This window comes from Theropithecus gelada, chromosome 19, assembly GCF_003255815.1.
Source record: "Theropithecus gelada isolate Dixy chromosome 19, Tgel_1.0, whole genome shotgun sequence".
Taxonomy (NCBI): Eukaryota; Metazoa; Chordata; class Mammalia; order Primates; family Cercopithecidae; genus Theropithecus; species Theropithecus gelada.
In genome coordinates, this window is record NC_037687.1 from 33,827,826 (window position 1) to 33,854,074 (window position 26,249).

Genomic DNA, 26,249 nt, shown 5'->3' on the forward strand with positions numbered 1-26,249 from the left:
AAATGAAAAGGGAAGTAGGAGCTGGGGCAAATCCTCCCCTAACATTTCTTCCCTTAACACAATCATTAAAACACAGTATACAACATGTAAAAAATGGAAGACCACTCAAAAATATTAAAAGTACTCAACTCTAGGTAACATGACATTATTCCCTCAGACAGTGACAAGTGACCACTGAGCCTCTTGATGCTACTGCATGTTCTTTTGCCCTTCATCAATCTCATCAAAGATCTCATCTGTCTAAAAGAATTGGCTTTCTGTTTTGACATTCCTTTCTTACTGTTTCTTTACCTAGTTCATTTATTTCCTTGTCTTTATTTTATTATCTGCCCCCTTCCATTTTTTAAACTTTTGAGATTGGATATAAACGTAAAGATTTTCAATCTCTCCTCTTTTTTACGTAACCAAGTAAAGCTATACGTTTCCTTTAAAGCATTTTTGCTATCATTTACGTTTTATTACGTATTTTTATGACTTGTCAGCACAACTCGTGCAACTAAGTAGGGCAATATGGGAAAGAAATCGAGATCTGGGAGCATAAACTACCTACTGGCTTTACTTCCAGAGAAGAAAAAAAAACCATATGCAACAAAAATTTTCTCCCTTTGTTTTAAAAGGAAAGCAAGTTTAAATTTTTTAATTTAAAAAAGTCTAAAGGAAAACTGAAGGTGTTTCCATTATTCAGAGTCTCAATTAGACATTATAACTTGGAAATTAATGTGGTAACTGCGGTAAACTCATGTTTACTCGTCTCAGTGATGGGCTCCCACTTCCCTCACTATGCAAACTGCCTTCCCGCGCTCTCTCTTGTAAGTTATCCCATGGAGCTTGGGCACCATCCAGTGCAAATGCCTCGATCCTGAAGACCTTAGCGACTAGACTATTCCCTTGCTGCCCTTCTCCATAGGACTGAGACACCACAGACAGCACAACATAGATAATGCTCTGCTGGGCAGAAGAATCCCAAAGCAAGGGAAGGCAGCAGGCCAGAGAGTCCAGGCTCCAGATGATTGGTGTGACATTTCAGACATGGTCACTCTAACCCAGGAAAGGCCAAGAGCAGAGGTCTGTGCCTGTGAGGGAGACAGCCAAGGACACACGGCCCAACTCTGCTACATGGCAGACAGGCTCAGGAGAACACTCTGGTACCTGAGATGATACTAGCCCTCATCCTCAGGCAACAAAACAGCCTCAGATATGTAATCACCTGTCTGGGAACAGGATCCTTTCTGGAACTTCAGACCAAGCAGTTATCCACAGGAAGAGAGTCAAAACACAGGTACCTGCAGACGTTTTAAAGGAAGAAATACATAGACTAAGAATATGAAAGACATATAGAAGGAGTGTCAGAGAATTAACTCCCCAAATGACTGGGGACTCAAATAGCACTGGGGTGATGCCTTCTATACCTTCAGGGAAAGGTCATTCCCATGCTATACAAACCATGCCAGACAGGAGAAATAAAAAGCTTTCAAACTGTCTTTATGAAACCAGAACAAGTCAAAAACGCAAGACAAAGATATCACTAAGAAACCACGAACCAAACTCATGAAAGCAGAAATAAAAGTCTTAATGCTGCTATTTTTGAACATTATTCTATGGAGTTCTACCCAATTACAATAAGACAAGAAAAACACATCTGAGGCACAAAGAGATAAAACTAACATTCCCTTACGTAAGATCTAGATACGTATATATGCTTCTATATTATGTGAATTTCTCTCCCCAAAAGACATGAATTGAAGCATAAAGTATCCTAGGTAAAAGCTATATATCAGAATCGTAGACTTATAGAGTTCAACAGGAAATCAACATTTTTTTTTTTGGAGAAAATACAAATAGCCAAATCTGACTCAAGAAGCAGAGAAAAATATGACCACTAGAGAAGAAATCTAAAAAGCTGAAATAATGTAAAGAGCAACTTCCCAAATAAACTTTCTGTGAATAAAATATTTACCATGCTATAAAAACCATTCCAGAGCACAGAAAAGAGATGGAGGACTTCCTACAATTAATTATGTGACCACTTGAATGCCCACATGTATCTTGTCACAAGGTGGATGCCAACTTCTGTGCCAAAAAAAAACCAAAAAAACAAAAAAACACATTGCTTTTCCTCAAGAAATTCAGGATTAGAGTAAACATACACAATCTTCATTTAACATGCTCAAGATTTTCAGACCAGGCCAATAGAACTTGGCCCTCGGTTAACAGAAGCCATTGAAAAATTGAAGTTATTTTTTTAACAGAAAAACTTAAAAAAAAAAAAAAAATCAGACCTGAGCAACTTCCCACCATGGCAGCAGAAATTCATTTGGGAGTAAAGAAAGGGCTTTGGAAACAAAACAATCAATCATAAAGCTGGGCAACATATGTTTGTATGCGCGGGAAGACATAGGCACTCTCATACTGCTTGTGGCAATGCAGATTTTAACAAAATTACAAGTGCACATATCCTCCCTCTCCTATAAATTCTACTTCTATGAATTTACCTCAGAGATATGTAATGGCCTATGTGCAAGAATATATTCACTGAAGTGTTGTTAATAGACAAGATACGTTATGTTCATACAATGAATTACTGTAAAACCCTTTAAAACAAGGCAACCTTAAATAAATGAATATGAGATGATCTCTAACATAGTTAAGTGCAAAACTGAACACAGCGCTGTATATAGCATTCCAGGAAACTAAAAACAGATGTGCTTACACAGACGGTTTCTAGAAGGATATATAAGATGTATATAGCATTCTAAGAAACTAAAAACAGATGTGCTTACACAGATGGTTTCTAGAAGGATATATAAGATGTATATAGCATTCCAAGAAACTAAAAACAGATGTGCTTACACAGACGGTTTCTAGAAGGATATATAAGAGACTATTAATGATGACTAATAGCAGTTGCCTCTGGGTAAGGGAACTAGGGGCCAGGAAAGGGAGGGCAACTTACTTTTTCACTGTATATTCTCCCTTTGTTTTTTGTTTTTATTTTTATTTTACCATGAGCATGTATTACCTAGTCAAAAAAACAAATTCAAAGTTAAAACAATAAACAAAACTATTAGTAGAGGCCTTTAGAGGTTGTGCTACCCACGGAGTGGGTGCAGGCAGCTGTAACATCTTTACACTGGTGCCGAGCCCAGGCTCTCCTCCCCTCCCCTCCACCATCTGCAGCTTGAATCCATGGTCATACCCTAACCTGGCCATTTGCAGGGGACATGAGAAAGTCAATTTAGAAAACCCCAAAGAATCAACTTTGAAACCTCTTAGATCCAATAAATACTTATGATATTGCAGTTGCAATCTGAATATACCCCTCAATTATACCCATCAACTGTCAGTACATAAATACAATGCCATCCCCTATCTTGGCAATTCCACTTCTGAAATCTAACTCACAGACCCATCTGCCCATGTGCACAAAGACATACGGTTCAAAAATGTGTTCACAGAAGCACTGTTTACAACAGCAGAGAACAGGAACAGTCAGGCAAATGCTCAAGCATAATTCCCGTGGCAGAGCCACTGAAAGGCCACCACGTGGGACACAGGAAAATAAAGATGGGCCCAACTTTTCTGCACTATAAAAACCAACCAAAGTAAAAACAAAGCAAAAAGTGAGGGGGAAAGTATTTTATAACATAGATGACAGTTAATATTTGAAATGTAAAAGGTTTTTGGCATTAGGAAAAATAGCCCAATATGAAAATAAACACCACCAATACACAGAGTTCATAAAATTAGTGATAATAAAGGCCGCTTACTTAACATCAGACATCAAAGAAATGTAAAATATTACAATAAACGTTTTTTTGACCTGTCGAATGGGCACATGTTTAAAAGATGAAAATTTTTGCTAGTGAGGGTGTAGAGAAGCTGGCTGGAGCAGGCATGAACCACATTTCTGGACCCCATTTTGGCCACTGTTTAAAGCTACTAAAAAAACCACCTACTTCTTTTGAACCAGCAATTCTCCATTTAAGAACAAATATAGCCAAGTAGATAAAATGCTAATAAGAAAAAAAAAAGCTAAAAAGTCAGCTGCAGCTGGGTGCGGTGGCTCACGCCTGTAATCCCAGCACTTTGGGAGGCTGAGGCGGGTGGATCACCTGAGGTCAGGAGTTGGAGACCAGCCTGGCCAACATGGTGAAACCCTGTCTCTACTAAAAATACAAAAATTAGCTGGGCGTGGTGGCAGTAATCCCAGCTACTCGGGAGGCTGAGGCAGGAGAATCACTTGGACCCAGGAGGTGGAGGTTGCAGTGAGCCAAAATTGCACCATTGCGCTCCAGCCTGGACAACAGAGCTAGACTCCATCTCAAAAAAACAACAACAACAACAAAAAACAAAGTCAGCTGCACACTATGTTTTAACCTTTGTATGTACAGCTAATTTCTGGTTTGTAAAAGGTAAAACCTCGAGCACAAAATAATGGCAGGTAACACATTTTATACATGGAATGGTGGGAAGGGACGAGCACGACTGACAGGGAAACGTGTTCTGTTGTGTTACTGCTTTGTAACCACAGTCCTAACACAAGTCACATTAGAGCAACCCAGAGCCAAAGGCAGGAAGAGGAAGTGCTGGTCAGCCTTCTCCTGCAGGGCCACCTGACACAAGGTGGGCCATATGCAATTAGGTTAGCTGCCTTCCTGGCCGCGTGACCCAACCCTTAGCTTTGGATTCACCCCATCCTCTACTTGCCGCCCAAAGGGCAACTAGCAATGGGGCCAGATGCTGAATTTGCACCTGCCAGGGCCACATACTTACCTTACCCTGCCTGGGGAAGATCAGATCCCAGGTGACCTTCTGTGACAGCGAGTCTGGCCAATCAAAAGCATAACTGCTCTACCCACTCGGCCCCCACTTCCCCAGGCCAGCTTCTCCATGGCAACAGCCACGCCTACCACTGAAGAAAACAGAAGATATGTGTTTGCAGGTGCTGAGAGGAAGAAAGGTCTAAAGGCTTGTCTGATGCTATCAAATGAAACATTTAAGGCTCAGGAGTTAGTCTGCCCGAGGATGACCTAAACGGGCCATCAGTAAAAATGTAGCCTATTAATCAGAGCTGTGCTTGAAGATGTATGAATCCAACAGAACAACAGAGCACCTGTGCTTGAAGATGTATGAATCCAACAGAACTACAGAGCACCTGTATTTATACCCCACTGCAAGGCCCCATGGGCAAGGACTCTGCTACCTTTTTCATCTCTGTATTTTTATAGGTGTTCAATAAGCATTTGCACATAGATGCAAAAACATTTGATAAACCCAATCTAACAAAGTCCAAATAATAGCCCATGATCTTGAAAGGCTATTCCAGGAATACAAGGAGGATGTCCCATAAGGGTAAACTGTTATACAAAGGATGAAAGGGGAAGGGGAGCCCATGAGCAGTATTTCAAGTTAAAAAAATTTGCAAACTTCAACAGCCTTTCCTCATAAGTTCTTAGCAGAGTAAACGCATCTAAGCATAATACTTATCTCAAAGAAATGCAAACGAGCATGTTATTAAACCCTAAAGGTGTTCCTCTGGAAGTGGGGACAAGGAAGGGACAGCTACATCACAACTACAATTTAACATGACTCTGGAAGTCCTAGCTAGTGCAACTGAAGAAAAAAGTATAAATATGGGGACAGCATTATTTTGAACTACAAAACCTTATGAGTAAATACAGCAAGAGAAATAATTCCCATTAATAGCAAAACAAATAAATAAATCTCCATAAATCAGTTTAACAAAGTTATCTGCAACTTCAAACAAAATTTCAAAAGTTTACAGAGGAACACAAAAATTAGCCAGGGGTGGTGGCATGCGCCTGTAATCCAAACTACTCGAGAGGCTGATGCAGGGGGAGCCCTGGGAGCGGGAGGGTGCAGTGGGCTAAGATCATGCCCCTGCATTCCAGCCTGGGTGACAGAACTAGACCACATCACCAAAAAAAAAAAAAAAAAAAATTACAGAAGGGCAGTAAGTCTGAAATAAATACATGAAGACATGTGTATCACATTTTAAAAGTGCCTTTTTATTTTGAGGTGGGGAGTTTTGACAAACCGATAATCCAGTTCTTCTGGAAGAATAAATGTACAAGAATATCAAGACAACCGTGCACAAGGCCTGTGTGGAGTGGGGGGTGGCTTGTCTGTCAAATGACTCCAACACATGACAATAAAGTGTTTTTTCCAATATAAGGATATAAGCACAGGGACAAATATACCACTGGGACATCACAGAGTCCGGAATTCAACTGTGTGAAAGTCTACAGACACATGGGGACTTAACGTATAATAAAGGACTGGAAAATGACTCCTTATTTAAATACAAACTAGGAACTTTCTTACAACTACGTGGCAAAGGGTAACTTTAACAAAAAGGCCATGACAGGACCGCTGACACTTCAGTGTTTGGTTACTCAAGCATGCATTTCTAGAATTAGAGTTGGCCTTTGACGTTAGGAAAGGCCAATATAACCACTGCTGGCATGGAGCATCCCCTAAGAAATCAGGTATTTCAACCACACATTTCTGGAAAGCTAAGGCCACTAGGGCCAATGACAAACATACTTTGTTCTAAGTAATTTACTGCACCCAAAAAATCAGCATCCCTCCTGAGTTTTCACTAAACAAGGAATGAAAACAAAGTATTTAGCAAAATGTTACATAACCATTAAGTCGTGTTGTCAAGAAATGTTACAGCTTTATTTTCTGATTATAAAAATAAAACACAGCACTACATTCAGGTATTGCAAAACATTCACCATAGAAACTGCAAGCCACACCTACTGATTAAGTTTGTTGCTATTAATAAATCTTAAAATCTACACATATGTTGTTCTTACTGCAAATATTCCCATTTATGTGTACACAGAGAATGATAGTGTCCACACAATGGAATATAATGCATTTTCAGAAAGCAAAGCTATAGATGGAGACCTTGAGTGTGAAATGTTTGATAAATGGCATGATCTCATGTATGTAAAAAATAGTTAAACATATGGTAGTACATACAAACTAAACTACATACAAACTAAACTGGAAGAAAACTCACATACACTTGTACTAAGACTATTTATGAAATAGGGGAAGTCTATCAGAATAAATGATTAATAATAACAAGTCTCTGTTTCTTTTTCCATCTCTATTTAAAATGTTATTTTAACTTCCCAATCAGGAAAAAAACTAAATATAAAAATGAAGTAAATTCAATGACTGTTTCCTAGGGGGTTTGTTTTCCTTCCTGCCCAGCTTGTTGCAGCACATCAGGCCCTCCCTTTTCCCTGCTGGGGTCCCCATAATACAATCTCCCTCTGACCCTTAAAGCACTCCCACCGAGGGTACCCTGTGGTCACCATCTGTATCTCCCCTCTCCAGTGACTGTACCATGGAGGGGCTAGTAGGCATTAGGCTCCACACCCAAATCCTCACTTCACTGACAGCTGTCTAGCCATCATATGGCTCAAGACTGAACTCTGGCCACAGGGCAAATCCATCTCCTTCCTGACTTGAAGGGGGGCTCCCACACACCCCTCATTACTAAAGCTTCCACATCTCCCTCTGCTCTCTCTTCAGAGCAGGACTCAGTGTTAAGTAGTAGCCAACAGCAGTTAGCAGCACACAAGGGCTAGCTGACTCTGGGCCAGGGGACAAAGAAAGGTCACCAACTTCAAGGGGAGGGAGGAGAGGCGCCAAGTGATGGGGCCACTGATAAAGGATCCCTCTACACAGCCAGGCAGAAAGAGTGCTTCTGGGAATCTGGCATTCTTTGATCTCCAAAGGATTTGTTCTTTAGATATCTAAACACGAAACCTCTCTGTATACAGAATAAGCTTGGCGCAGCCTGCTGTAAGACAGCACTGCCATTGAAGTCTGGATGGTGGTACTGATGCCATTCTTTGGATATTTTATGACACTTTACTTCTATTCCATTAAAATGAGTAGAAATTAAAAGCATGGATCTCACAAGTAATATAATACATAACAAAGATGAAACTCATCAGGCATCCTTGCCATCAAGTCGGGGAAGATCTGTGGCTTTAATCAGAGAAATGATGGGTCAGTGTTCAACTGAGCAGGGAAGAACTTAATTAAAGAACACATCATGCACTAGAAAGCGTCTGGGACCATGTGTGAGAAGAAATCCTGTGACTCCAGTTTGGCCTCAGGCTCCCACATCCCATCTGACGCAGGAGAAAATCCACCAAGTCTCCTTCAGTCTCATTTCCATTTACTTACTTTGGTCCCTCACCATGGTGCACCTAGATTCAGCCCCCTAACTCGTTCTACCTACCTCATTAAAAGGGGGCTGGAATTGAGAACTTTAAAGTCAGGAACCGAGGAGGTTATTCTCTTCGTCTCTCAGGGACAGCGTGGTGTGTGGTCTCCTCTCTCTTCTTGTTTGCTCCATTCTCCTGCCTCTCTCTGCAGACCGACATTCTCTACTTCAGCATGCACATGGAGTAAGATGCTGTCCCAGCCCAGCCCTACCTTACCTCCCAGTTTAAATGCCTGACACGCAAGTGTCCTTTCATCGAAATTCTCAGTATGAAAGTGCATGCTACAGCCTGATTCCTTCTAGGGCAGTGGTTCTCCAACTCAGACGTGCAGAAGAGTTGCCTAGGGTGCTTATGAAACACGAAGCTACTTTTCCAGGTGGGATGACTCAGGAGGTCTGTGGTTCCCCAGGAAAGAAGCATTCCTACCACCACTCCAGGAGCTGTTCTTTGAGAACCACTGCTCTAAGGTATCCAGTCTGGTCCAATCACCTATGAATAAGGTACATGTGGGACACAGGGGCTTTAGAGGGAACAACTTTATATGGGAGCAAGGAGTAAATGACCACCAACTCCATCTCAAAGGCCACAACCTCCACCCTCTGGTCTGTTGGCTGGCTTCTCTCAGATAATCTCAACATCCTGGGCTTACTTCTACCACATTAAGCTTAGCACTTACCACACTGCAGCAAAATCTCCTTGTCGTTGTCCATCCTTGAGAGATTTCCCCAAAAGTTTAGAAAGAGAGGAAATAATATCTAAGAGTTCAGTCTTACGACCAGCACAAAATGGTTCGAGACAAATAAAGCTACTTTAAAAGAGACAAAATGTCTTCCACAACAGTATGAAATGATTTGACTATATTCTAATAACAATAATTGGCTGATCTTATTTTTTTTAACGGGAGTACTAAAAAGTAGGCCACAAAGCATGGTCCATCCAATCATCTACAGGATAGTAAACAACTCTCATCAGACCTAACTCGAATGGAGTTTGGGGAGGGCAAGGATGTTAGATAAGGGGCTTGTGGTGTCTTGGCAACCCTAAGCAAGGGTTTCACTGTGACTACATGGCTGCACCAGGCTGTGTTACAAACCAGTGCTATGAAAGCTCACCCACATCCTCTTGGTTCTGATTCCACACTCATCAAGCAACATTCTCACTATGGCTGTGTTTCCCATGTAGGTCTGCCCACAGGGAGAGAATCTGCTGATCATACACACTGCTGAGTACCTGGGTCCCTGCTACTGTTGATCGCCTACCATGAATTAATAAACCAGAATTGTGGGAAAAAGAACATCCCGTTACAAGTCATGTTAGTACGGGTTTAAGTCTCTCGAGCTTAGTTAAATGTGGATCTACCAACACGAGCTCTCAGGCAAAGGAGGTTTCCAAGTCTCCACAGGGTTAAGCACCATAATGGATATCTTGAGCATTCACTGAGGCCAGGAATACACCAACCCATCCCAAGGGCCCACCTGGTCATGTTAGTTTCTCCCCAAGCAGTATTCCACCACCACCTTAGCCACCTATTTTGGTAAACACATCCTTACTCTTCTTGTGATGGGAGTAGTTTCCACTCAGTAGACACTGAGGCCAGGGATTATGCCACTCACTTCTAGAGACTCCAAGCCTGGCATGATCCTGTCCTGGATCAGGCCCAGCATAATGCTTGCTAATAAACAGACAACCCCTGGCTATGTGCTTGCTTCCCTGTATCATGTGACTCACTGTGTCTGCTCTGAATCAGTCAGCAGGCCATGAACAGAGAAAGTGAGTCTTGTGGAGTCTCCCTCCTAGTACCTCTCAAATAATCTACCCACTTCGCTCCTCCCTGTGATATGACCACAAGCCAAGCCACCATCTCTCACCCAGGCCCAAGGTGGCCTCCTCACACCCACTGCGTCCACCCTCCCCTTCTGCACCCTGTAACCAGATGATCTTTTTAAAACCACAAATCTGATTATGATACTCCCATGGTTAAAAGGGCTTCCTGATGCACTTTAGGTCAAGCCCAGTTACTTACCACGATTACAAGTCTCTTCACAATGAAGCCGCAACTTACCTTCTTCCTACCTCAGTCAGATGCCACTTAATGATTCCCTTGCTCTAGGAATCCTGGATTTTCAGTTCCTCTCTCTCTGCATCTCTCAAGAACATCCCTGTCCCCTCTGCTGAGACTACTCTCCCCATGACACACACCATTCACACTCCTTCAGGGCTCAGCTTTAATGTTCTTGACCATCTCAGGGAGGCCCCTATGTGGCCTCTCCAAGATTAAGTCGGCTGTTGCTAGCAAATGTTCTCTTGCAAAAGTATAAATCAAACAATTATGTTTTCCACAGCTTTAATTCCCAAATAGACTAAAAACTCTGTGAAAACACTTCCTTTCCCCCATGGGGGCTATGTCCCAGTACCTGGCACAAAGTACACACTTGGTCAATATTCACAGATGAGTGGATGAATCTCTCATGCTTCTTTAATCACCAGGTAAGAGGAAAAGAGTAGGCCTGAAGCAGTAGCTGAGTATGAGAAAAAGAGGGAGGATACTGAAATGGATGGTGTGAGGCCAAGGAGAATTTCTAGGGAATACAAAATCCACCAGAAGAGTCTGGGTATTCTCAGAGGGCACAAATGGTGCTGGGGTGGCTATGTGGAACACGTGTGCAGTAGGAAAGTGTCAGAGTAAGGAAGTGCAGTGGTCACTTCAAAGATGGATGTGGCACTGTGAGGAGGAAATTCAACTCACCTGGACCCAGCCACCTAGCGTTTGGACCTAGTCCCTCTTCCTCTCGCCAGTCGTCTCCAAGAAGGATGGAAGATCAAGAAGGCAAAGCTGTAGAGGAAAAGAAAATGTGATTCACCATGTTTATTTTGCAGTTGCTGGGTTCCTCAGGGGGGAACAATAGCACAACAGTTCCACATTTATCTTCTATGATGGCACAGGTCAAACGAGACCATAAATAGCATCCCATCCAGGATAAATGGCCATAGGTATAGCCCCCTTAGGCCATGTCACACCCTGGGATGTACTCATAGACTTTCTCCAACAAGGTTACATCAAAAGCATTCAAGTCAGTTTCTGGGGTGTCTTACAACCTTCCCTGTGGCTCTAGATTAAGGAATCAATTCAAGAACCCCATTTATGGCGCTGGCCATCCCTATGTTAGGACTGCTATTCTATCATTATTATTAGGTAATGATACTCTTAATCATGTGAAATATTTTAAGGTTTATCAACATGCTCTCAGTGGACTAGTAGGACATAGTTCAAGTCCCACTGCACCTCAGAGTATGTGTTCAATCAATTAGAGGTCACTGGGGGAAGGACCTTCATGATTACGGGGCTGGTTTATATTCCAAGAGTCAGGTGAGCGTATTTTGGTGAGGTTAAAGAGCTTATTAAAAATTATTCAAAGGATGGGTGCAGCGACTCACGCCTGTAATCAGCACTTTGGGAGGCCAAGGCGGGCAGATCACCTGAGGTCAGGAGTTCGAGACCATCCTGGCCAACATGGTGAAACCCCTGCTCTACTAAAAATTTAAAATTAGCTGGGCAGGGTGGTGCGCGTCTGTATTCCCAGCTACTCAAGAGAGGTTGAGGTGGGAGAATCACTTGAACCTGGGAGGCAGAGGCTGCAGCAAGCCGAGATCACGCTACCGCACTACTTGCCTGGGTGACAGGGCGAGACTTTGTCTGAAAAAAAAAAAAAAAAGAAATGATGACAGGCTAGGAAGGAAGCGTCATATGTGTCACTTTCCCTACCTCAAATAAAACAAAAGGGCTGACTTAAGATCTCCTTGGGTGGAGCCAGGGCTAGGTAAGTGAGCTCTAGGACTCTAGGAGAGCTAGGGCTGGGAGGTCCCCATCCAAACTAAGCTTTGGAAGCTGTGCAGCCCTCTAGCGGCTCTGCTCATGAACAGTTTCTCCCAAGGACCCACCCTACCTTTGGGGCAGCCCCTTCAAACACACCCCCACCTGCCCAGGGCAGCCTCCTAGTTCCAAGGCACTGCCCCTCCCTTCAGGACCACCTGCAGCCCTGAATTTTTCCAGCTCCACTTGTAGGATTTTGAGAGAAAATCCTTCACCACCAGAGTCTCCAAATCACCTAGACCCCAAATCTTACACCCACAGTGCACCTCCTCCATTTTCTCACTTAAAATCCCACCCTTCCCCAAATCTTTTAAAACTTCTGAGTTTGGCCTTGGACCTCACTGTCCCAAGGCTGCGCAGCTGAACTCGCCGGCTTCCCGAGGCCTGGCTTTGGCGCCCCCTGGAGGAACTACGGCGCCACCAGCCATGAAGGCGCGCTGCCCAAGATGGTAGGGGCAGGGCTCAGCTGGCACGCCAGTGCAGCCCGCGGTCACTCAGGAAGGCTCCCGCGCAGGCCCTACCCCTGAGCCGGCAAAGATGGCACAGAATGAATGAACTAGGCTGTACGGCCCCGCCTACCTTGAAATCCCCTCAGCCCCCTCCAACAGCCCTGCTGTCACTCAAGATGGCGCCTGCGCAGTACGCTTCTGCTGCCCCCGCCAACGTCCCACACACACGGTACTAGGGTGGGCGGGGCTCACGCCCACTCCTACAGCCAACACAGTTGTCATTCAAAAACGGCGCCTCTGCAGTGCACCCGTCACATTGAATGCAGGCTGCTCCATCAGACAAGACACACATGCTATGGCCCCCCTCAATCACTCAAGACAAAGCAGCTCCTCCCTCAGGCCCGCACCTGCAGCCAGCCTGTCATTCAGGATGGTACCTGCACAGTACACCTTGGCTGCCACCTAATGACCAGCCACGATGATGCCACAGGGTGGGCGGGGCCATGCAGCCCCCGGGTCACTCCTCTGCACCGGGCCCTACAGCCAACCCAGCAGTCATTCAAACCAGTGCCTGTGTAACTGCCCTCACGTGCCCCACTGTACCCAAACACTGCGCCAGAGTGGACCAGGCGCGGCAGCTCCCAGTCACTGAGACAGCCCTCCCTCATGCCCGTCCTCGGGCCGACCCAGGTGTCACTCAAGATGGCGCCTGCGCAATCAACCTCGGGCGCCCCCCTAAGGCTAGCACAGACAGTACCGTGGAAGCGGCGGGGGACAGTGGAGGTAGGGGTGCTCTCAGCCCTATCAGTCCCGAAGAACGGTCCTGGGCCCCCGCCCCTAGCCCTGCCAGCGGGGCGCCTGCGCAACCCGCCACACAGCTCCCCCGCCAAGCCGCCCCCAGACACAAAATGGAGCCACACACATCCTGAGGTGAACAAAGTCTTGGTCAGGCAACAAGAGGGGAAGGGGTGAGCCTCTGCCACCGTTAGCCAAAAACACAGCGAGCACGCTGACAACCGTCGCCGTGTCCTTGAGGACAAATGGCTCCGCGGCCGCTACGGCAAACTCTCTAGGCAGGTCTCCTGGCTCCCCCAGATGCGGGGACCGAGCCAGTCCCACTGGCAAAACAGCTCGGCGACCAGCACACACACCCAACGGGCGTGGCACTCCACAGCTTTCCGCCACCGCAGAGAAGGCAGCACAGCAGCCGCGGCCCCGCCCCTCCCTGTGGACAACCCCACACCTAGGCGGCAAACCGCAGCCACCCCCATCAACGATGGCGCCCGGGTGGGCGGGGCTTGAGGAGACCATCACGCCCATGCCACCCGCAGCCACTTCAGCCTTGCCCGGCCACATCTGCCGCCAACCAATCTGGGCAACACCTGCACAGCAAACCTCAGCTGCCCCCATCAAAGATGGTGCCCAGGCGGGCGGGCCTTGCCTCGCCCAACCAACCAGGACAGCGCCCGTGCAACAAATCTCAGGCGCTTCCATTAAAGATGGCGCCCAGGTGGGTGGGGCTTGAACAAACCACTAGGTCCAATGCCACCCTGTCACTTCAGCCTTGCTCCGCCCCATCTGCCACCAACCAATCAGAGCACCTGCGCAGTAAACCCCAGCAGCCCCCATCAAACATGGCACCTAGGTGGGCGGGGCCTGAGCATATCTTCACATCCAATGCTACCCAGTCACTTCAGCCTTGCCCCGCCCCATGTGTCACTAACCAACCAGGGCGGCACCTGCGCAATAAACCTCAGCAGCCCCCATCAAATATGGCATCTAGGTGGGAGGGGCCTGAGATCATCACATCCAATGCTACCCAGTCACTTCAGCCTTGCCCCGCCCCATCTGCTACCAACCAACCAGGGCGGCGCCTGCACAACAAACCTCATCAGCCCCCATCAAACATGGCATCTAGGTGGGCGGGGCCTGAGATCTTCACATCCAATGCTACCCAGTCACTTCAGCCTTGCCCCGCCCCATGTGCCACCAACCAACCAGGGCGGCGCCTGCGCGGCAAACCTCAACAGCCCCCATCAAACATGGCACCTAGGTGGGCGGGGCCTGAGATCGTCACATCCAATGTTATCCAGTCACTTCAGCCTTGCCCCACCCCATCTCCTACCAACCAACCAGCGCAGCGCCTGCGCAGCAAACCTCAACAGCCCCCATCAAACATGGCGTCCGAGAGAGTGGGGCCCGCAGCCCCCATCAAACATGGCGTCCAAGCGGGTGGGGCGTGAACAGATCGTCACATCCAGTGCTACCCAGTCACTTCAACCTTGCCCCGCCCCATGTGCCACCAACCAACCAGGGCATCGCCTGCGCAGCAAACCTCAGCAGCCCTCATCAAACATGGCGTCCAACTGGGCGGGGCCTGAGCGGATCATTACATCTAACGCTACCCAGTCACTTCAGCCTTGCCCCGCCCCATTTGCTGCCAATCAACAGGAACAGCGCCTGCTCGGCAAACCTCAACCACCCTTATAAAAGATGGCACCCAGTGGGTGGGGCTGGAACAGACCATTACAGCCAATGCAACCCAGTCATTTCAGCTTTGCCTCGCCCCATCTGCCGCCAATCAACCAGAACAGCGCCTGCGCGGCAAATCTCAGCCACCCTCAGAAAAGATGTCACCCAGTGGGTGGGGCTTGAGCAGCCGATTACATCCAACGCCACCCACAGTCACTTTAGCCTTGCCCCGCCCCACCTGCCGCCAACCAACCAGGGCAGTGCTTGCGCCGCAAGCTTCAGCCGCCCTCCTTTAAGATAGCGCCCGAGAGGGCGGGGAAAGAAAACCCCTTACAGGCAGGACAGCCCTCAGCCCCGCCACCTTGGCGGCCTTCGCCCCTCCCACCACCACTGCGGCAAACAGGCCCCGCCCCCAGAGGGTAGCCGGGCACGCCAGCGCCGTGAGGCCGATGGCAGCCCGCAGGAAGGGGCATTCTTGCAGCCCCCCAGACCCAGTCCAGGCAGCCCAGGGCTCCCGAGAGCCGCACTCCACCGCGGCAACAGGGATGGCACTGGTGTCCACCTTGCTGGACTCGCCGTGACAGAGCCCCTGGCTGTCTGCCCTAATGCCCCCGGGTTGCTGCGGTGGACCCCGGCCAGTCAGGAAGGCGCGGAGGACCCGCAGCAGCCCCTTAGACCCCGGCCCGCAAGATGGCGGCACCAACGCAGCAGCCCAGGCTGCGCCCACCCCTGCCCCAAAAACGCACCAACCATCCACAGCCCGGCCGCCACTGTGCCCACTCCCGGACTGGGCAGTGGGCGGCCATGTACCAGGTCCGCCGGACCGCCCTGCCACAAGGGTCGCTGGCTTGCCGCGGGGGTCTTGGGCTTGCGGCAAGACGGCCACTCCGGCACAGCACCGTCGTTACACCAAGGTCCGGCGGACAGGAGGTGCACCGGGCGGCCGAGGGCGCACTCACCTCACCTCAGTGCAGCGCAGCCTCGGGCGCGAACAGCCGCCTAGCGCACCCACATGGCGCCTGGCGCCCGGCGGCGCCACCAGCCCAGGGTGGACATCTCTCGCGCCTCCCAAACCTCTCCACCCGCAGCTCCCAGGCTTCTGCACCAAGGTGCCGCTCGACGCCTCCTTGTCAGGGCTTCTCTGCAGAGGCGGGGCTTCTGTGCTAGCCAATCAGCAGCCTCGCCGCCCTCTCCGGGCCCCCTCATCACGGCCCTGTGATGTGCCAATCAGGCTGCGGTTGCCACAGCAACGGCTTGGCGCGAAGGCTGGGGGCTGACGTCAGGGAGTGGCCGTGAGGGACCCCAAAGCCGGGTCTGGAAAAGGGGGGTGGGTTGGGTGGTGGGGGTGCAGCCCCCAAACAAAGAAATGGGGGTCGAAATGGAGGAAACCCCACTGAGATGCTCAAATGTAAAACCGCCGGAGAATAAAGGGACAAATGTACACAACTGTCTAAATGAAAAAAATGAAAATCCTGGCCGCAAAAACATATACATTAACGTCTAAAGACCAACAGGGAAGACAAGACTTCTCCGCCTGGGACACATGAAAGACACCGAGCTAATTTCCTTAATAAATGAAGAGCTCTTGGAAACCAACGAGATAAAGACTAAACCAAGCCAGAAAAATGGGCAAAGGGGACAAAACTGGCAATTCGCAAGAAAATCCAAACGGCTGGCCGACCTGCGAAGGAAACAGCACGACCTATTTGCATAAAGAAATGCAAACCTGAAACACCGGGCATGTGCGGTTTATGGGAGCGGGCAGTCTCACACACTACTGACTTGTTTCCCACCAGCCGTCAATACAGACCTTCCACTGCGTGAGCCCACTACATTGCCATTTAGTAAAACAGCGAGAAAATGAGAGATAAAAATAATGAGGTAGAGTTGGATGGGATTATTAAGGACCGAATTCTCAATAGATTTAGTGAAATATACAAGTTACTGAAGTTTGTAGAAACGAACTGGTAAGTAAGTGTTTTCTCATATATTTGTTTTTTAAGGATAAACCCAACTACAGGTAAAACTGCTGGAAGGGTAGGCAAGAAATTGTTAATGGGTTACTTCTAGGGACAAGGAATGTGGGGTGGAAGAGGGATTCTTCCCTTCTGCCATCCATACTGTGAATTTCCTTGGCAGAAATACTTATCTCTTCTCTGGCAGTAAAATCAATGAATTACTAAAAGTTCACTAATATACTCTTTGGTCCAACTATTCCACTTTCAAGGAACTAAAAAAGCAAAGGAAATACAGAGATATACAGAAGATTCTATACAGAGATATTCACGGAGCATCATTTTTATCACCAAAACTATGCTCCATAGAAAAGAATTAAACTGTATTCTGGTAAATTTACACACAGCGATTTTAAGTGGCTAATAAAAATGCTGTATGATTTTAACTTTAAAGGAAAAAATCTGCAAGATGTGGTTAATTACCAAAAGGTGTTTACCTAAGGAGCACACAGACTTTAATACCCCAAATTAAACTTTGATTATACTCAAGGAGTTATCAGTGATTGCTTGCTACACTGAGAAGCTGCTTTACGTGTTTTAGATTCCCTAGACCATCAACAGTCTCTTTTCGCCCGGCAGTGCAACATAAACATAATATACGAATGAAAACACTGTGCTTATGAAAATACACATTCAAAACAAGTTCCCAGCAGGAAGACTGAAGGTGACTGTGGCAGTACCCTGACTTAGGTTAGAGATTTTCAAATCTGGCTCACTTGGAGAGCCGTTAAACAATGCGGATTCCCAGTGTCCCACAGAGATCTTTGTTTTTCAGGTTCCCAAGGGATCCTAATGTCTGGTTTAGGTTTTGTAGGTATTTTAAGATATTTTAAGGATTCCGTCAGTCATCCCCCTCTCTCCTCAAAGGCCTCTATCTGCAATACCAGTTTCTCTCTGGATCCTGAATCGTTAATTTCCACCAGACACCACATGCTCTCCGAGCTCCTGCAGTTACCACTCCTTTGCTCAGCACCTCTTGGCCCTGAAAATGCCTCCTGATACAGCAGTCTACTGTCGCTGACTCAATGGTCTTACCATACATTCTCTCCTGCTAACATATATGCCCCAAAGTCTTCCATCCCTTCCAAACCCACTGAAATTGCTTGACAAATTTCAGCAATTCCTTATGTCACCAAGAAACTTGCTCTTAATCTCACTTTATCTTTCAGTAATACTCAACATTCTCATTAAAACAAGCAAACAAAAACAAAATCGCATGCTATCTTCTCTTATTTTTGGTGACAATTACATGGTCCTGGTTTCCGCCCCCCTATCAGTGGTCTCTTCTCAGTCATAAATGGCTTTTGCTCTGCTCACCATCTATACACTGGAGGGTCTTGCCTCAGAACTTAGTCACTAGTCTTCTCCATCAATGTCCACTCCCTAGGTAACAACCCTTCCCTCCTCACCTAGTCACATAATTTAAATGCCACCTGCATACCAATGGTTCCCAAATTCCAATCCTCTGTCAGAGGACGGTCCACAAAAGTGCAGTCTTTTGCTTGGAAACTGACTGATCCCCTTGGATGTCTATCAGGTAACTCAAAGCATTTCAAACAAATATTAATTTCCCCTTTCCCCATTTCTATAAACAGTACCAGTTGCTGAAGCCAAAAACAAAAACCAACAAAAATAAAAACAAACAAACAAAAAAGCCTCACGATTGTTCTCGTTCCTTTTTTCCTTACCACCAGCATCCAATTTATCAGCAAGTCTTGCTGACCCTATCTAAGGCAAATCCCAAATTTGTCCCATGATTTCCCTTTCCATGGTAGTCCTAAGGAACATTATCTTCCTACAAAAACCCTTCTTCCATTCCAAACCCTTCCTCCAGTATTAAGGGTGATCTTGCAAAGCAAAAAAGATGTCATGTTTCAGCTTGAATGACCTCCTGCCCCCCATCCCAACTGCATTTAAAGTCCAAAAGCCCAAAATTAGAAGAGCCAACATTATCTTTTGTCTTAGAGGACAATTAAATAGGTGCTGTAAAATTTCACAATCTTTTCCTTCAATGCCTAATTTAAGAAATTCTTCCCCACAGTGATGTCATAAAGATACTCAAATAGCTGTGCATTTTAGTTTTCTTTATGGTTATTTTTGCCTATGTTCTGTGTTAGGGATCTAATTTTCCCCTGACTTTGTATCATATTCCTGTATATGAGCAGGTCTGTGCTTGAACTCTCTATCTCTGTGCATTAAGGCACCATATTATTACAGCTTTACAGTATCTCGGTATCTGAAAGGGTGACTGCCCTGCCTTGTTTTTCAAAGTGTCTGGCCCTACCTTGTCTTTCAAAATTATCTGACTCTTAGCCCACCATCTTTCAAATGATTTTTAGAAGCAGCTTTTAAAGTCTGATGAACTATCCTATTGAGATTCTGACATTTTATTAAATCCACACAGCAATTTAGAGAAACTGAAAACATTATATCAAGATCTCTCATCTTTGACCATCCTCTATATCAGTATTTACTCCTATCTCTTATGGCCATCAATGATACACTGTAATTTTTTTTCCTATAAAGGCCTTATTTGACTTTAGGAGGTCCTTTTTTCCCCCCATTAATTGTATAATTGGTTATTTAATAGTTTCAGAATTACAAAAAAGTTGCAAAGATAGTACAAAACTTCCCCACCCCATTTTCCCTGATGTTAATACCTTCCGTAACCTTGCTACTTTGTCAAAAAGAAGAGATAATTAGCAGAAAACAAACTACAGACTTTATTTTGATTTCACCCATTTTTCCATTACTATCTTCCTTCTGTTCCAGGATCTCAGTCTGGACACAGCATTACACTTAATGATTAAATCTCCTTAGGCTCCCCAAGGCTGTGACAGCTTCTCAGTATTTTGTAGAATACTCAGTTTGTTTGATATTTTCTCACAACTTGATTTGGGTTATGAATTTTTGAGAAGAGTATCTGCTATTGCCTTTTTTTTTTTTTTTTTGAGACATAGTCCGGCTCTGTCACCCAAGCTAGCAATGCAATGGCTCAATCTCAGCTCACTGCAACTTCCACCCCCCGGGTTCAAACAATTCTCCTGCCTCAGCCTCCTGAGTAACTGAGATTACAGGCATGTGCCATCATGCTCGGCTAATTTTTGTATTTTTAGTAGAGACAGAGTTTCACCATGTTGGCCAGGCTGGTCTTGAACTCCTGACCTTGTGATCAGCCTACCCTGCCCTCCCAAAGTGCTGGGCTTACATGCATAAGCCACTGCACCTGGCCTGCTATTGCTTTTTATATGCTGACTTTGGATCCAGTGAACTTGTTGACTTTTTTTTTTCTACAGAAAAAAATGTTCCTATATCTTTAAAATATTAACATGCTAATTAATGACTTCATTTTTACTTTCATTGACAATCGTATCTCACTTCATTAACATAATGCATTGGCTAGGACTTCTGGGGTGATATTGAACAAGTCTTGTCCTATATTTGAAAGGGGATACTCATCTTTACTAAGAAGTAAAAACGTTCATTGCAAACTTGTTTTGTACAGTCTCTTTATTGGGGGTTAAGGAAATTCCCTTAAGTTCTAGGTTTTAAAATTTTTATCATAAGTTTAATTTTATATAATGACTTCTCTGCATCCACTGGGAAGATTATATTATTTAACATCATCTGATGATATGGTGAATAAAGCAGGTTTTATGTTGAAAACTGTATTCCTAAACCCTGCTTGATCTTGATTATGAGGATCTGATTAATATACACATGCAGCTGGGTACTACTGAGTTATACTTTTCCATTACACTATCCTTGTCTGGTTTTGCTACCAAGGTTATAACAGCCTTATAGAATGATTTGGATTGTTATCCTACTTCTTATATTCTCTACCATAGTTTATAATCTCCTCTCCATTGAGAATTATGCCCCTTTTTCTATTACTAATATTATTAATCTATCCATGGTTTCTCCATCAGTTTTGCTAAAGATTTGCCAGTTCTGTCTTTTGAAAATGACTTGATTTTGTTGACTATATTCTTCCTTCTTTTCCATGTAATTAATTTCTGTTCTTTTTCTAGTTCTTTCTTGTTCAGTTCTGTATTTCACTGTTTCCGTTTCCATTAGATTTCCTCTTTGCGACATGAAGAAACGTGTTTAGGGGTCAAAGATCTTGGGGGAAAAAAAACTATCTTTTGAATACAGATTTCCAAATTAACTGCATTATACTCATATAGTATGGCCCATATGCTACTATTTCACATTTGTCAAAGCATCCTTGGTGACCTTAAGATATGGTAAATTTTAATTGTTCAATATATTAGAAAAGAATGAGTATTCTCTAATTGTTAGGTATCAATTTCTATTTATGTTCATAGGATCAACTTGTTAACTGTGTTCAGATTTTTAGTATTCTTGGTAATTTTTTGTCTGCCTGATCTATCTGTTCTAGATATAATAAAATCTCCCAATATTCCTATGGTTTTTATCCACCACTCGTTATAATTAATAGTTTTTGCTTTATATATATTTCAAGGCTATGTTTTTAGGTGCAAACAAGGCCATGACTCTGTTGAGAAACACAGGAAAGTTAATCTGTTTACATTTTTAATTATTGATGTATTTGTTTAATATGCTTTTTGTCATTTATTTTCTCCTTTCCTGCATTCTACGGAATTGATCAAGTTTTGTTTTCCTTCTGCTTATTTGGGAGGTTTCAATTATATTTATTACTTCACTGTCTATCTTTAAGTTCCTAATTTCTACACAAGCATATATATTTTAACAGACTATAAAGTACTAAAGCAAACATGCTGGCACACGTCAGCAATTCACTGGATTTCCCATTCCCACCTTCATTAATATTGTCTAGAATTTTAATTATACCTTTTTTATAAACAAAGGAAAACCATTTTTACAGTTAATGATTAATTATATTTACTGGCTTAGTTCAAGAATTGATTCACTCATTCTTGTTTCTTGAATCTCAGTTCTCGTTCCTCTAGGTTTACTTTTTCTCATTGCAATAAATCCTTAAATGTATCTTTCAGGAAGTGTATAAGGTAGTCTATTTGTATTTCTAAAAATGTCTTTATAAGACATTTTTGAATGACATTTTAGCCAGGTATGGAATTCTTAGGTAACCTTTATCTTCTCTCCTAAGATATTATTCCATTCTCTTCTAACAAACCTGATGAGGAGGTCTGCATCAACATAACGTTCCTTTATAATAACACCTAGTTTTCGCCCCGGTAGCTTTCAGAATAGATGTTATGTATAGATTTTTGTTTATCCTGCTCAGGATTTATGTGAAAACGAAGGTCTTTCTTCCACTCTGGAGAATTCTTGGGCTAGTGTGTCTTTAAATATAACTTTTCTGCCATTCCATTTCTACTCTTTTCAACCTATAAAGTATAATGACCCATCTTAATCCATCCTCCATTTGTCTCAATCTTTCTATTTTTCACATTGTTTTCTGTGCTGAGTAACTCCTCTTTTTAACGGCATCTGGTAATAGCATTTCCCTAGATGTTTTAAATACAATAACTACATTTTCTGTTCTATAATTTCTAATTGGTACCTTTTTTTAATATCTACCTTTCTCAAATGGATGAACATTTCATGGACACTATTCTTTATTGCTTCAAAAATCGTAAAGTCACACTAACACTATTTTGAATTGCATTTTGAAAGGACTGAATTCATGTCTCGATTGCTGGTTTTGCTGTCTTGTTCATTTTAAGATTTCCTAACTTTAACCCAGTGCTTTGCAAGTTTAGTTTCTAAGTGTTTTTCCTATGGGTTATCGTTTCCCCTCCTCTCTGAACTTTTCTTCCCTCCACGTCTTTTTGACTGTCTCTCCCTCACCCATGAGAAGCATAGTCCAGAGACAATCATGTATTGTCAACTGGGGATTTTGTGCCATGTGAAAAAAGGGGCGTATTAGTCACTGAGCAAGATTAAAGCTTAGGCTGGATCCTCTCTGCATGGCTCTGTTTTTTCACGCCCCTGCCACCACTCGTAAGTAAAAAACCTGGGTAACCATCACTGTTTGTTGTTGTTGTTGTTTTTCCAGGTTCCTTTTATGTCAGGAGAGTCCCAATCTGGTGCCTGTTTGCCACAATGAGCCTGGGACCTCAATATGCATGGGGTACTTCTGGACCTCATTACCCAAGAGCAGTCAGATTCCTAATTTCCTCTGCCTTTTTCAAGATCATTAGTTCAGAAGGTTTATGTTTTCAATTCCACATATCCTTGCATTTAGCTGTTCAAGTTTTGACCCATATGGATATCTTAAATATTCCTATTATTGCAAGTTTATATTAAAAGGAGGGTAAATTGTGAACTCACAAACTCATAGCATCATAGTACCATCTCAATCAAAAGTATTATCTTCTATGAACTACAACAGTTTTCACTTGTTTCCCAAGTGTGGAGTGAAGTTTGCCTGAGGCTGTATGACCTGTGATATCACGACAAATTGAAGGCCGAAGCAGATGAGAATCCAGCTGTTTTGTATTAAGTCAGATGCTAAGGAGATTTACAAAGATGTGAAACAATGCCCTTCTTCTCAGTAACCTTTGGTTTTGAAAATTGCTATTTTTCATTAAAAATGTTGCTTCCATTAACCTATAAGTTTACTACTGTTATTTTAAATAAAATACACATTTTAAATATTTAATTTTTTCTTAAGATATAATTGATAAAAATTGTATATATTTATAGTGTACAACATGGTGTTTCAATATACATATACATTGAAAAAGGATATCAAGCTAATTAACATATCACCTCACATATTACTTTTGTGTGTGAAGAACACTTAAGATCTACCCTGTTAGCAATTTTCAAGTATATATTAACTAGAGTCACTATACTGTACAACAGATCACCAGGACTTTTTAATCCCATCTAACCGAAACTTTGCATCCTTTGGCCAACATCAGCTCATCTTCTCTGGCCCCTGACAACCACCATTCTACTCTCTACTTGTATGAGTTCAACTTTTTTAGATTCCACATATAAATGAGATCATGCAGTGTTTGTCTTACCATTATGTCCTCCAGGTTTACCCATGTTGTCATAAGTGACAGCATTTCCTTCTTTTTAAAGGCTGAAAAAGTATGCCATTATACATATATACATTTTATTTATCCATTCATCAATCCATGGACAGTTAGGTTGATTCCACATCTTGGCTAATGTGAATAATGCTGCAATGAACATGGAAGTATATACTGATTTTCTTTAGATATATAAACAGAAGTGAGATTGCTGGGTCATACAGTAGTTTTAATTTTTTAAATGAATTTCCATACTGTTTTCCATAATGGAAATATTAATTTATGTTTCCACCAACAATGTACACAGGTTCCTTTTCTCCATATCTTTGCCAACACTTGAAGCTTTTGTTTGATTCAATCCCTTCTATTTTTTGCTTTTTCTGCCTGTGCTTTTAAAGTCTTATCCAAAAATCATTGGTCAGACCAATGACAAGAAGTTTCTTCCGTTATGCTTTCTCCCAGTAGTTTTACAGTTTCAGGTCTTGTTTAAGTCTTTAATCCATTTTTAGTTGATTTTGTAATATGGGGTGTCTAATTTCATTCCTTTATATATGGATATCTAGTTTTCCCCACTCACTTATTTAAAAAAAAAAAAAAAAAGTCCTTTTCCTGTTGTGTGTTCTTGACACTTTTGTCAAAGATTGACTGACTATAAATTACGGATATATTTCTGGCTATTTTGTTCTACTGGTCTCTATGTCTGGTTTTATGCCAGTATCATGCTGTTTTTATTACTGTAGCTTTATACTCAATTTTGAAATCAGGTAGTGTGATGCCTCTCCAGTTTTGTTCTTTTTGTTGAAAGTTTCCTTGGTTATTTGGGGTATTCTGTGGTTTCATATGAGTTTTAGGAGTATTTTTCTATTTCTGTGAAAAATCACATTGGAATTTTTAAAGGAAATTGCACTGAATCTACACATCACTTTTGGTAGTATGGAGATTTTAACAATATTTTCCAATCCATGAACACCAGATATTTTCCTTTTTGTGTCTTCAGCTTCTTTCATCGAAGTCTTATAGTTTTCAGTGAACAGGTCCTTCATCTTTCTGGTTAAATTTATTCCTAAATAATTTGATGGTATTGTGAATGGAATTGTTTCCTTGATTACTTTTTCGGATAGTTTATTGGTAGTAGTACCTGGAAACAATATTGGTTTTTACTGCAACTTTACTGAATTTGTTTATTAGTTTAACAAGTTTTTGGCGGCATCTTTAGGGTCTTTTATATATAAGACCACATCATCAGCAAAGACAATTTCACTTCTTCTGTTCGAATTTGTATGCCTTCTGTTTTTCCTTATCTTGCTCCTGATCTTAAAGGAAAACGTCTCTGTCTTCTACCACTGATAATGATGTTAGCTGTGGGCCTGTCATATATGACCTTTAATATTTTGAGGTACGTTCCTTCTATACATAATTTGTTGAGTTTTTATCATGAAAGGAAGTTGAATTTTGTCAGATGCTTTTCTGCATCAGTTGAAATTATCACGATTTCTATGCTTCATTTTGTTAATGTGGTGTATCACATTTACTTATTTGTGTACGTTGAACCATCCTTATATCCCAGTGATTAATCTCACTTAACCATAGTGTATGATCCTTTCAATGAGCTGTTAAATTTAGTTTGCTAGTTATTTTGTTAAGGATTTTTGCATGTATGTTCATCAGAGACATTGGCCTGTAATTTTCTATTTTTGTAGTGTCTCTGCCTGGCTGTGGTATCAGGGTAATGCTGACCTCATAAAATGAGTTTAAAAGTTTTCCCTCCTCTTTAATTTTTGGAAGAGCTTGAGATGGCTGTGTGTTAATTCTTCCTTAAATATTTGGTAGAATTCACCAGTGAAGCAATCACGTATCAGGCTTTTCTTTGTTGGGAGGTTTTTGATTATAGATTCAATCTCCTTACTCTTTATTGATCTGCTCAGAACTTCTATTTCTTCATGATTCAGTCTTGGTAGGTTGCATGTTTCTAATAATTTTTTCACTTCTAGGTTATCCAATTTGTCGGTGCATACTTGTTCATAGTAGTATCTTATGATCCTTTGTATTTCTGTGGTATCAGTTGTAATGTCTCCTCTTCCATTTATAATTTTGAGTCTTCCTTTTTTCTTAGCCTAGCTAAAGGTTTGTCAATTTTATTTTTTCAAAAAAAC

The 26,249-nt window shown here is 43.3% G+C and overlaps 1 protein-coding gene and 1 long non-coding RNA gene across 7 annotated transcripts in view; one reads left to right on the top strand and one right to left on the bottom strand.

The window, feature by feature from the left end:
• LOC112613217 (paternally-expressed gene 3 protein) overlaps nucleotides 1–16,233 on the bottom strand; it is a 74,332-nt gene extending 58,099 nt beyond the window's left edge. For 2 of the 6 annotated variants that reach the window (XM_025368540.1, XM_025368539.1), the window contains exons 1-3: nucleotides 16,033–16,174; nucleotides 11,023–11,109; nucleotides 1,208–1,283 (exon numbers count right to left, since the gene is read on the bottom strand). The gene's annotated coding sequence lies outside the window, so the exon portion shown is untranslated. Of the gene's footprint in view, nucleotides 1–1,207; nucleotides 1,284–8,290; nucleotides 8,422–11,022; nucleotides 11,110–16,027 lie in introns of all 6 variants that reach the window. The other 4 variants (XM_025368537.1, XM_025368534.1, XM_025368535.1 and 1 more) reach the window with 3 other exon arrangements.
• A 10-nt stretch (nucleotides 16,234–16,243) lies between these two features.
• Nucleotides 16,244–23,708, top strand: LOC112613220. Its single transcript, XR_003116931.1, has 2 exons — nucleotides 16,244–17,035; nucleotides 23,109–23,708. It is a non-coding gene; the product is annotated as an uncharacterized LOC112613220 (long non-coding RNA).
• Nucleotides 23,709–26,249: the final 2,541 nt, after the last annotated feature.